Below are 12587 nucleotides of genomic sequence, written 5' to 3' on the forward strand. Positions count from 1 at the left end.
TTTGATTTGTTTTACACTTTTCTGGTTACTACATGATTTCATATGTGTTTTTTCATTGTATTGATGTCTTCACTATTATTCTAAAATGTACAAAACAGTAAAAAATAAAGAAAAGCCTTGAATGAGTAGGTGTGTCCAAACCTTTGACTGGTACTATATATAGCGTTAATATGTTGTATATTAGTCTCTCTGAAATGTAACCATCAAGTGATAGATTTAAAACAATTACATGTCTGTCATTGAAAAACCCCATGCCATGATTAGATAGTGAAAAAACACACCAATCTCCGACAATAAAAGCTAATTTATCAACATTTCTGAAAAATGATACATATCGTTTTGGAATTAAAATGAATGCTTATGTTCCTATCTCCAACAGTGCAGTAATAACAGACAATACATACAAATCCCCAAAATGTACAGAAAGGAAGTAAGAAATATAGAAATATTAAAACGAGCATCGTGTGAATAGAAAAGGTGAGTAGAACAGCAGTAGTTTTATAGTATAGGCCTTGACTAAAATACAGTATAGACATATGAAGTGGGTAAAACAGTATGTAAACATTAGTAAAGTGACCAGTGATTAAGGACTATGTACATAGGGCAACAGTCTCTAAGGTGCAGGGTTGAGTACCGGGTGGTAGCCATCTAGAAACAGTGACTGAAGTTCAGGGAAGGGTACTGGGTGGAGTCCGGCTAGTGGTGACTGTTTAACAGTCTGATAGCCTGGAGATAGAAGCTGTTTTTCATTCCCAGCTTTGATGCACGTGTACTGTCTCCGCCTTCTAGATGGTGGGGTTAGGGGTTAGCAGCCCGTGGCTCGGGTGGCTGAGGTCCTTGATTATCTTCTTGGCCTTTCTTGGCCTTTCTGTGACACTGTAGAGCAGGCAGTTTGCCCCCGATGATGCGTTGGGCTGTATGCACCACCCTCTGGAGAGCCTTGTGGTAGTGGGCGGTGCAGTTGCCCTACCAGGTGGTGATATAACCCAAGAGGATGCTCTCAATGGTGCATCTGTGGAAGTTTGTGAGGGTCTTAGAGGCCAAGCCAAATTTCAAAAGCCTCCTGAGGTTGAACAATGGCTGTTGAGCCTTCTTCAATACACTGCCTGTGTGGATGGATCATTTCAGGTTGCCGTCACTCTGCATGTCGAGGAACTTGATGCTTTTTACCCTCTCCACTGTCAACTCTCCACATCAACGTGGATGGGGGCGTGCTTCCTCTGCTGTTTCCTGAAGTCCACAATCAGCTTCTTCATTTTTTTGACGTTGAGGGAGAGGTTATTTTCCTGCCATCACTCTGCCAGAGCCCTCACCTCCTCCCTGTAGGCTGTCTCATTGTAGTTGGTAGTCAGGCCTACCACTGGAGAGTCATCTGCAAACAGGATGATTGAGTTGGAGACGTGCATGGCCACATAGTAATGGGTGAACAGGGCGAACAAGAGAGGGCTGAGCATGCACTCTTGTGGGGTCCCTGTGTTGAGGATCAGTGTAGCGGAGGAGTTGTTGACTACTTTCACCACCTGGGGACGGCACGTCAGGAAGTCCAGGACCCAGTTGCATAGAGTGGGGTTCAGACCCAGCAGTGGTGTAAAGTACTCAGTAAAAGTACTACTTAAGTAGTTTTTTGGGGTACCTGTACTTTACTTTACTATTTATATTTTCAAAAATATATACTTTTACTTCAATACACTTCACTGCATTACTAAAGTAAATAATGTACTTTTTACTCCATACATTGTCCCTAATGCACAAAAGTACTCCTTACATTTGAATGCTTAGCAGAACAGGAAAAGGGTCCAATTCACACACTTAACCAGAGAACATCCCTGGTCATCCCTACTGACTCTGATCTGGCGGACTCACAAAAAAAAGCTTTGTTTGTAAATTATGTCTGAGTGTTGGAGTGTGCCCGTCTATCCGTAAAAAATTAAGAAAATTGTTTGATACTAAAGTATATTTAAAACCAAATACGTTTAGTCTTCTACTCAAGTAATATTTTACTGTGTGACTTTCCTCGAGTCATTTTCTGTTACAGTATCTTTACTTTTACTCAAGTTTGACAATTTAATACTTTTTCACCTCTGAGACTCAGGGCCTGAGCTTAGTGATGAGCTTAGAGGCTACTATGTTGTTGAAGGCTGAGCTGTAGTTGATGAACAGCATTCTTACCTACGTGTTCCTTTTGTCCAGATGGGATCCGGCAGTGTGTGGTATGATGGCGACTGCACTATCGCTTAACTAGCCTCTCAAAGCACTCAATGTGATAGGGAGAGATTGAATATGTCCCTAAACACTCCAGCCAGCTGGTCTGCACATGCTCTGAGGACATGAGTAGGAATGCCGTCTGGGCCGGCAGCCTTGCGAGGGTTAACACACGTAAATGTCTTACTCACGTCGGCCACAGAGAACGAGAGCTTCGGCGGTACTGTGTTTTCCTCAGATAATGAAGCCAATAGGACTGGACCCAGCAATTTCCAGAGGGCCCAAAACCAGGGAGATGGGTATTAGTGAGTTTAGCCGTTTAGAAAATGCCTCGAGGATGCAGAACATCACACCGTGGGCGAAGTAAAATGCGACTGGGAGAGAAAACAGGGGATAAAAAGGTAGAACGATCCAGGAGAGCAGGGTTGACTTTGTGGCATTCTGACCTATTGTTGAACTATGCATGCAAAAATGAGATGTTTGTCTCTCTTAACGTATCAAATACAGTCATCGTATCTGTTCTACCTCATCTGGCCTGGCCATAGACATCCCTATGTAAACAGAAGCAAACAGAAATGAGGTCAAGGATGCAATTGCATTGTAGATAAAACTGTGTGGATCATCTGAGTTCAAACCGAAGCATACGTATATTAGAGCTAAGCTGAGCCCCGACACATCTAAAAAAAAACAATGATGTAAAATACAATCTGGCCGCCCCAGACTTTTTCAATATACTGCATGTGCAATTAGGTTACACTAAACAGAATGCCATGCCTTTCATATGCTATTTCCTTAATCCCCCAGCACTTCAAGGGAGGAAAAATGGGTCTCCCAAGGAAAGCAATCTCCCTGTATCCTCCTGTTTTCTACACCTCAGATATCTGCAAAGGGAACTGCCACCTTCTCGGCTTGCTCCCTAAACCACCTTTTATTCGCCAGCTGCATTTCAGGGGGCAAATTTCCATACTGATTTCTTTCTTCTCTCCTCACTTACCTTAATTCCAGCGCCGGGTGCCAGGCTAGCAGACGTGTGTGTCTCTCTATCCAATGGCGGAAGACTAATTGCATTCTGGGATACACGCTTGGAATTCAGAATGTCAGGGAAACGCAGGCGGCATCTCTGCAGGCAGACGACATACAACATAGGGACAATTAATAACCCTCCTTCAGGGAAGACAAAATGGGACTGTCCAGCCCTCCCAAAGACTGCAGTGCTGCTGGGGCTAACGCTGTTACGAGGCCAAGTTAGCAGACCTGTGCCAATCATAGCAATGCAAACAATCCCCACCACCGCCACTGAATGCTAAGCCAGATCAGTCTCTGGGGTGGTTTGTCAGGTTTTATGGGGATAAAATAACATGACATTATTTTCTGTGTGCACACACACACACATCTCCCGTAACCAATACTCAGTGAACCATCCATTATTGCCACAGTGTGGGAGGTCTACATTGCTTAGAGCACCAATAGGCTAAGAAGCAGAGAAGTGAATGCGTGGTTGGTTGATGAGGCTATAAGGGGCTATAGAAATAAACAGAGGTTCCGATTAAACCTGCCGTACGGAGCCTGTCAGAAGTGTACATTCGAGCCCTGCTGGAGTCTGACGGCAAAGGTGATGAAGTGAAACATTTAAACCTGGCACAATCATAGCGCAATACCGCCTAGCCCGGTGGCACATTACGGAAAGCAATAAACACGAGGGCCTCCTCGCGGCCGCATTTATCAAAAGTGCTAAACACATGTGTGGCCCAAAAGCGGGGGGCGTGCCCCCCCGCCCCCACACACACTTGTGTTAACCACAGTGCTGTGGACAGTGGAAAGGTGAAAGTTCATCAGAAGTATTATGAGGCAAGAAAATATCAACAAAGCTTTTCCCTGGTTTCCACTCTCAACAAAACACTAACAATCCCCGGTGTCAAAGAGGGAGGGGTGGGTTATCCCCTGTCACTATAACCTCTTGTCCTCCTGATAAGCCACACAATAGCCAACTGAGACTAGAGAGGGATTTAGAGTATTACTGAGGATATAAATCAGCCACAGCAGCTGCTCATGAACGAGATATTTAGATATTAATTAGATAGAGACAGATTTAGGGAGGAAAATGAACACAGTCAATATGTTTCTCAGACTTAAGTCCCCCGGTGCCGTAAATACATATCAATTCACAAACACACTTACACATGCTGGCGGATTTAGCCACTAGTCAGTATACTTTGCTCTTGTCCTGTAGTTAGGCTCATGTCAATGACATCTTTATCCTTAATTTCCTGTTTATGGCCTTTAACTTGTGTGGCCTTTTAAAATGAAGCATGAGCTCATGGATCAGTACAGATACATAGAGAGACTATAATAGTATCTACCTTCCATCGATTTCAAAATAATGCAATATATCTCTATAATACCAACATCCGCCTTTCTGCATCTAAGAGGAACACAATTGATAGCGAAAGCGCTAATTTGTCTTGACTAGAAAAAAAGCTGTAAAACACACCCGAGGGGATACGTAGATAAGCGCTCCCGTGGTGGGTCGTGGAGATGCTATTAGACAGAGAGGCATGCCCCACCCAGGCCCGATTCTGTTTTAGGTGTTACCATGCTCCATGTTACCCAATGAATCAGGGAGGGTGACACTGAATATACACACAGAGCACAAAGCAAATTTAATTGTGCGTGCACCAGGTGAACAACGCACCCTATATGACTATAGAGCCGGGTCGTTGTGCATTCAGGACGTTGTGTTTGTGTGGCTTTCTTTTCAGGTGCCGTGTCCCTCACAACAAAGCCTACTGATTTTGCACATAGGGGTAATCTGATCAAAATCAAAATCTCTGGGCCTGCATTGTGTGTGTGATTGGGCCTATTGTGCTAAATGCTACAGAACCGGTTGGAGGAATGCAAAATATCAGGGTTCAAAAACACAGGCAAAGCAATAACACGGGGTCTATTCAGGGCTAGCAGACATCAATAGGGCAAACTCATTCTGAGTTGGGTTCTGATTCATGGCATTATTGACCTGCACTGCAAAACAATTAAATCTAAGCCAGATGAAATATCTTATATTGAGTGATATTTAACTTAAAATGTGTTTGTTGTTTTTTTCTTACCAAGCTAAATTATCTAACGTCAATGGCAGATAATTTTGGTTATTTTAACCTAAAAACAACTATCTTATTTTAATATATTTTTCCTTAATCGTCTTCTTAGAGTAAGATATTTTGGCTTGCTTATAATTCCCTTTTTGCAATGTGTACTAAAATAAGGGCCCAGCTAAACAGTTAGAGGGAAAAGGGATACATCGATGAGAAAACTAAATGTCTTCAATGAAAATAGTTTATTTTAAGTGAATCGATATGCCAAAACACATAATTCATTATACTCTAACCTGTCTTTGGTCAGATGAATAAGTTATGAAATCCAATATTTTCAGTTGGTAAACTTTCAAGGCCAAATACTTGCACATTGACTACAAGAAAGAGCTAATTCAACTATTTGGGGGAGGAGGTTAGATATAATAGTGGTTAATTAGTCCAACATCTTCTAAGTTTAGCAGTTGTAGGAGAACATTAAGCCATAACCTTTAGGCAGACTGCATAGTTTTGTTAATTGTCATCTAACGCATAAATATTCTGATGAATCATGCACAAATAGAGCATATCTCTCTTAAACATGTTTCATTTCAGAAGCAAATAGATTTTTCGGTGACTAATTATTAACTGCTTAAATATCGACAAACCAGATACAGTATTTAATCATGGAAGCGTTTGATGACCAGGAACCCTACCAACCCTCCTGGACATTTCAAACACACAGACTCAACAATATTTCTTTATTCATTTGCATCTCATTCCCAATCTAAAGAGCAATAGAGCCATTCCCATACAAATACCATCTGCACATAATTCCCATCCTGTGCCAAAACAATAGGGGATAGAGGGGATAACATTTGGATCATTAAATCTGCGAGAGAACGGTTCCAGAAATCCATGACATATTTGATAAGAGAAACATGCAAAAAAATGCAAATTTACTGGTTGCCGTGCCAATGACGGGCAGAGAAAACCACATTGTGTGTCAACGCCAGCCATCCCACTGGGCATTAGACGTCATTTCAACATATAGTTTTGATGTACATTTGGTCCCGTGTGGCTCAGTTGGTAGAGCATGGCGCTTGCAACGCCAGGTTTGTGGGTCCATTCCCCACGGGGGGACCAGGATGAATATGTATGAACTTTCCAATTTGTAAGTCGCTCTGGATAAGAGCGTCTGCTAAATGACTTAAATGTAAATGTACATTTGGCTGAGATGTCAACTAACATGAATTCAAAGTAAAAAATAAATAAATAATGTATTACGTGGAAACAATGGTGAAGCTACCAGTTTTTGCCCAGTGGGATGGGATGCTAACAAACCCCTGGAAAATAGGGAATACGGTGCAAAGACCAGAAATAGATTGCATCACATATACTACTCTGAATGTAATAGTTACATGCCATCAAACACAAATACATCCACTTCATTCAAACCCTGAGTGCCACACAGAGAAGTGAGAGAAGGGTGGTATTACCGTTGGGTGAGGGACACCAAGCCAGGATGAACTCCCTGTGCCTTTCATCATCAACGAGCTTCCATCCAGACCATGGCTTATTGTCAACCTCATAATATCAAAAGAAAACATCAGAAAATTGACAAAAGGACAACATCCCAGGTATAGTGACATATTGAGAAAAATAAAAGTATTTTGTTATCTAACTGGAGTCTGTGGCCAAACAACATCACTGTTATGCTGACATACACTGAGTATACCTAACATTAGGCACACCTTCCTAATATTGAATTGCACCACCCCCATTGTGCCCTCAGAACAGGCTCAATTCTTCGGGGCATGGACTGTTGAGAGTGAAAACCCAGCAGCGTTGCAGTTCTTGACACAAATCGGTGCGCCTGGCACCTACTACCATAACCCGTTCAAAGGCACTTAACATCTTTTGTCTTGCCCATTCACACTCTGAATGGCACACATACACAATCCATGTCTCAATTGTCTCAAGTTTTAGAAATCGTTCTTTAACCACGTCTCCTCCCCTTCATCCACACTGATTGAAGTGGATTTAACAAGTGACATCAATAAGGGATCATAGCTTTCACCTGGTCAGTCTATGTCATGGAAAGACAGGTATTCTTAATGTTTCGAATACTCAGTGTATATAGTTTCCAACTGGAATCCACCTAGCAGTGCTTCTAGGACTGTGGTAAACCAACAACATGCTTGGTTATATTAGCATAAGAAAAAAACATTTTTCTCCAACTCATACCAGTGCTTTTAAAACTGTGCCCTCTGATAAAAAGAGTAGAGGAGATATTAACGGATGTATCATCACAGTCGCCATAGCGTGGAGCGGAAGGCATAACATTATTAATGGACAGAGCCCGTAGACAGAATAAGCCTGTCACTTCGTTTGCCTTCAGCATCTGGCCAGGGCAGTGAGGGGGAATACATTTCTCGCTATGCCATGTGGATGAAGACTAATAATAAGCTCGTTCTAAAAGCCAAAACAAGCACAACCATCTTGCTCGTTCCGAATCAACGCTCCACTGTTGGTCTCTGTCTTCCGCTAGCTACCTGTAAGGCGTGTGTCTGAGTGCAGGCCAAGCTTCAGCGGGCAGACCGGCATGGACAGGTGGGGTGGGCTGTGCGACGAGGGGTGAGGATAGTGCCAACGCAGCGTCAGAGGGACTCAGCTATTCCTTTCGAACCAAGCAGCAGGGACAGAGGAGTCAGCCTACAGAAGCGTGTGCCATGCAGACATGTCTTGGTGGAGAGAAAAAAAATTGAGAGAGACAAAATCAATCATTCTCTCTGTACTTTGAAACTGTGGAGGTTCAAGTCTTCCGGGCAAAAAAAGTATAGATATGCTCCTCTTCGCCCTAACTAGCCTAGCTTTTGCTACCATCTGTCCGTCATCATGCTCCTCCACAATGCTTTACTTCACATAGGGTTAGAAAGAGGTGATAACAGTGCAGAGAGCGAGTAACAAATGTCAACAATGGTGGTACACTATAAAAGTACAAAGAAAAAGTTCTGAGCTGCCTCAAACACTTCCAACCCTTTGAGAAGGACCGTAACAAGCCTTTGTCATCTCTGATTAGCAAACTTTTCTTCTCCCCGGCTTCAAAGCGTCGAGGTGCAGTCAAGTCTCTGCATTTTCTGACAGCGAGCCATCTCATCTCCCCACTTCAGTCTATCGTCACAGCAGAACCCATCTGACTGTCTCAAGTCTCCGCACAACAGCAAGTGTACCTCACTCCCTTTGACGGTCATTTCTGTTCCATTAAAAATAATAGAGTCAAGATGGATTAAAACCCAATTCGTATGCATCACTACATATCGCAAGCTCAACCAAACCCTTGTAGTCTGTCTGTCAAAGGTAGAGCCCATTTTGAAGTATGATAGAGAGAGTACACATTTCTAAATGTGTTTTTTAATACAACAGAGAGCGACACAGACCCATATCTACCTCTATGAAAGCCTGAATGAGACTCAAGATATGTATTCCAATCTATTATTAGCACGAATTAATTAAATCTAGGTGTGCGTCATGACTCATAGGTAAACAGAACCCAAGACCATAAGGTATGGTTCCTTTAACTGCAAACAAGTAACACCCCCCCCCCCCCCTCCACCCCCCCACATGCACTGTAGGGGTGTGCCAACTGTGCTCCACATGTGGTCCAATATTTGTGGCTGTGGAGAAACACATTTTCATGGCCACTTTGTTCATGAGAGCTGGAGGTTTCTGGGTAATTATACTTTGAAACAATAAAAAGTCATACTAATAATGAAGGGAGAAGTAGCCTAGTCAATCGCCATCATCTCCTCTTAGATGATAGAGAAGGATATACAGTAGATTAGTAGATTAGTGTCTGAAATCAATATATTGCTTTGACCAAGTTATACAGATACAACGATACTTAGCATAGAAAATGTAAACAGTTATGTTTACAACCACTAAAAAAAGCACTCAAATCATTAAAATCAAAAGGACAAACAAATGAATGTAATTTGTTCGGTAGTCTCCTCCCCTCTATTACTCATCACCTATGTTATATGCCACCACTTTCATGGAGACAGAGTGGCTAGCCTACTGAAATTATTGATTCGTTTCCCTTCCACTCTCCTATGACACAGCAACTTTGTTTATCAACCTGTGCACAATTTCAAATGGAATATTATACTGTATAAAATCCTCTGGCTGATATGCAGACCTTTTGCTATGCAACATGTTTTAAATAAAAACCTTGAGTTAAAAAGCCCCACCATCACCTATGGTTGTTTTAATTCCCTGTCCATTAAAAATGTGTTGTATCTAGCTTCAGTATCCACCCAGTGGCTTATGTCTTGTAAAAGCACCAGCAATGTACCTTATTATGAACTGGATGGTTTGAGCCCTGAATGCTGATTGGCTGACAGACATGGTATATCAGACTGTATACCACGGGTATGGCGAAAAACATTTATTTTTACTGCTCTAATTACATTGGTAACCAGTTTATAAAGCAATAAGGCACCTTGTTTATTTTTTTGGTATATGGCCAATATGCTACGACTAAGGGCTGTATCCAGGCACTCAGCGTTGCATCATTTCTAAGAACAGCCCTTAGCCATCACGGTCACAAAGAGTGATTATTGGTATAAAAGTATACACCTCACACAAATGGTTATGGGCTTGAGAAAAGAAGACACCTGTAACATGTCAGCTGTAGAGTTGAAATGTATTCAATTTAGAGTTTGCATCCCAAAATTACATGCATCACAGAAGACTGACATAGAAATACTGGATTTTAGTAGTTTTTCTTGGTCAATAATCTTTATTAATTATGAAACAAATAGCTCATTTTTGGTGATTAACTGCAGGAAAGGGCTACTAACTCACATAGTAAGTTGGTATGGACTCACTCTGTGTGCAATAATAGTGATCAACATGATTTTTTAATGACTACCTCATCTCTGTACCCAACACATACAATTATCTGTAAGGTCCCTCAGTCGAGCAGGGACTTTCAAACACAGATTCATACCACAAAGACCAGAGAAGTTGTTCAATGCCTTGCAATGTGATGAAAGAAATAAAAGCTGAAATAAATCATTCTCTCTACTATTACTCTGACATTTCACATTCTTAAAATAAAGTGGTGATCCTAACTGACCTAAGACAGGTTTTTTTTACGAGGATTAAACGTCAGGAATTGTGAAAAACTCAGTTTAAATGTATTTGGCTAAGGTGTATGTAAACTTCCGACTTCAACCGTACACTGCAGTCGCTTACCAAGACGACATGGAATGTTCCTGAGTGGCCTAGTTACAGTTTAGATTGAAATAGTCTTGAAAATCTATGGCAAGATTTGAAAATGGCTGTCTAAGTCAATGGGTATGAATACTATCTGAAGGTACTTTTTTTATGAAAGCTTGTTTTGCTTATAGAGACTAAAAGAGAAAAGAGTAGCCTACAGTTGGCAGTTTTTTATGTAAAATAACTCCAATTAAAATCTATCCATCAAGCACTTTCTATATCCACATAATGTTACAGATCTATAGGGATTAGTGTGTTAATAGAGCCTCTTTTTTCACATGGCATATGACTGTGAAAGGTACTGTGATTCATACTGTATTTCACATGCAACCAGTGTTTTGGCAACTACCACAATGGAATGTACAGCCTGTAATTTGAAAATAACAGTTATCCCACTCTGGAATCGGATGGCTGTTTGAGGCTTGAGAATAATAAATATGAAAATAGCTACAACTGTTGGGGTGTGTTGTATTCCAGAAAGATGGTTTAATAGTATATTTTGATGTTTGGCTATTTTTAATTTTCAGAACATCTCAAGTAAGATATGAGTAATACAAAACATGTATTTTCAAGCATAACTTGTGGACAAATATGTCGATAATGAAAAACCATCATGACAAAACAATAAACACCTGTAGGCCTAATACAAACAATAAATGAAACAAATTACCTCCAAACTGAATAAAACACTGAAAAGCAAAAAAAACCGCATATCTCAGAGCAAGTTGGTCTGCGACAATGAGAAAATTATGCAGCAATTTAAACAATAGGCAAAATGTTTGACATAAATGTAGTTGGGTCAATGTCAATAACCGAGCCAAGCAGCAAAAGGACGCTAGGTGTCACCCTTGTGACTTTGAAACCGGTTAGCACTCGATGTGGTCTGGGTTGTCTGCAACAATGTTTACCAGAGGGGAGAAGTGAGAAGGCAGCAAAACACACGAGGGACAAATATGCCTTACAACAGACATGCAGGGCCTACTCGTCCCCCCCGCCCCCCCAAAAAATATATAGGCTGCATGACCAATTCAAGTAAATAACCTACATTTTTGTCAACGGATAGCACGCAGTCTATCGTATCCTCAAACAAATTGTCATTTTACGAATAAGACCTGGCCAATTTGTATAGACATGACGCAAACAAAGATATGTATGCTTTCTGTGCTATTCATACAACAATCAACTATTGCCACTCAGGTAGTAGGATAGCCTACATTTCCACGGAATGACGTGAGAAGTTATATTGCTGTTTGCACCCAAAAGCAGATCGAAGTAGCCTAGTCTTATCAGAGATCGACTGGTATGAAACACCAACAGTGTTCCTTTCAAGAGAAAGAAGGACTGCAGTATCATAAACAATAATTGCAAATGATTTTTAATTAGAGCATGCCATGCTGCTACATCAAAGCAATCGCATTGTTTTGTTGTTGTAGGCCTAATTATACATTTTAGTGACCATGTCGTTTTATTCACATCTAAGGAATGCAGTGTGTGTGTGTGTGTGTGTGCGTGCGTGTGGCGCGCACTCTGCCTGAATGCGTGTGCGATAGAGGGGGAGTTTGCAGGCTGCAACTAGAAGCACATTTGTTTCATTGTCCGGCAATACGGACACGATGTTCCACAAATAACATGCGACATGACACTTATCCTCATTGTATCGTTAACAAATTGTCCTCGTTTTACATGGCAAACTACACCTACCTGATCCTCAAGAAAGGTTGGTGTTACATTTCGCGCATCTAAAGCAGTGTGAAGCCGCCAAAATGAACCGCTTTACAGCGTTTCATGATCAAATCTACCCACTTTAACAAAATAGGCTACAAACTACGTCCATTATGTAAATAAAGCTTATATCATCCGGATGTCATCAGCAATCACGTGTAAATCAAATATTATTTCGATACATAAAGCCATAGCATCATTGAAGGATTGGACTCAGATCCCAATAGAAAATGCAGCTACATTTTGGGAAAAGCCTGAATACACACACGGTATTTCAAAAGAAAGCATGTAAACACTCCGATTGCATTGCAATGA

The 12587-nt window shown here is 41.3% G+C and overlaps 1 long non-coding RNA gene across 1 annotated transcript; it reads right to left on the reverse strand.

Annotated features, from left to right (window-relative positions):
• Positions 1 to 289: 289 nt before the first annotated feature.
• On the reverse strand, positions 290 to 8837 carry LOC129828026 (uncharacterized). Its single transcript, XR_008755236.1, has 3 exons — positions 7823 to 8837; positions 6767 to 6854; positions 290 to 3322 (listed from the first exon to the last, which is right to left on the reverse strand). It is a non-coding gene; the product is annotated as an uncharacterized LOC129828026 (long non-coding RNA).
• Positions 8838 to 12587: the final 3750 nt, after the last annotated feature.

This window comes from Salvelinus fontinalis, chromosome 29 (assembly GCF_029448725.1).
Source record: "Salvelinus fontinalis isolate EN_2023a chromosome 29, ASM2944872v1, whole genome shotgun sequence".
In the NCBI taxonomy this organism is placed as follows: domain Eukaryota; kingdom Metazoa; phylum Chordata; class Actinopteri; order Salmoniformes; family Salmonidae; genus Salvelinus; species Salvelinus fontinalis.